The sequence below is a fragment of the Neopelma chrysocephalum genome, unplaced genomic scaffold, assembly GCF_003984885.1.
Source record: "Neopelma chrysocephalum unplaced genomic scaffold, ASM398488v2 Primary Assembly neopelma1_25, whole genome shotgun sequence".
Lineage (NCBI taxonomy): Eukaryota > Metazoa > Chordata > Aves > Passeriformes > Pipridae > Neopelma > Neopelma chrysocephalum.
In genome coordinates this window covers 16,057,163-16,058,130 of record NW_020897694.1, presented here as the reverse complement: position 1 = coordinate 16,058,130, position 968 = coordinate 16,057,163, and positions in this window count along the sequence as shown.

Below are 968 nucleotides of genomic sequence, written 5' to 3'. Positions count from 1 at the left end.
TTTTTCTATCTTCAGGTGTTCCTCCCTCTAAAATGGAAGCAATTTTAAAAGGACCAAAATTGAGGACCATTAAGTAGACTGTAACTGGTGTTAGGGCATTTTCTCAGGAAGTTTTGCTTAGTTCTTAGACATACAAATTAGGATTAATATTTCCAAAGACTGATCATGTTACCTCTCTGCTTTCACAATTATTCTTTATCTTAAATTTCTTGCAACTCTGACATGTGTACATGCTGTAAACAGTTCATGGATCATGCACCTGTAGATGTCAAATTACACTATCCACTAAAAAATAAGAGCTGAGATTTCAGACTCCAGAAATGAGACCTCAATATAAATCATGCTAAAGCTTTAAGAAAAAGCAAACAGAAGGAAAGAAGGTAAAACATACAACAACATATAATGTGGATTAATTTATAGTAGATGGTGATCTGAGGGAAATTCTTCAAAACAAACCTTCAAAACTGTTGTAGGCACAGCATCTGAAGCTTCTAAATAGACATGAGCAAAACCACTTGTAGCACAAGAATTTGGTTAATTAAATGGACTCCTAATTCTGAGTTAGAGGAATGTGAGCGGAAGGGAGAGCAGCAATTGAGGAAGCTAGTTGAGTGAGATCCATTCCCAGTCTTACCAGATCAATTACAAGCCTCCAGAACAAAGGGACAATTCCCAAAATACTATAAGCATGTTACTAAACTGTACGATAAACTGCAGTAGATCATAGCAGGACTAGCAAAATCCATAACTTTAGATGCAGAGTTTAGCATGGAAAACAGTAGAGATGTAGAATCTCCCATGAATAATGGTCAAGTATGCTTTGCCCAAATGCTTTGAAAATCTAAAAACCTTAATATTTAAATAGAATAATAAACTGTGCATTGGGAGCTTGCCTCTTGGTTTAACTGCTTATTATATGCTCCTGGAAATACTGGGAACAGTGCTTGTTCTCAGGACCAGTTGAAATG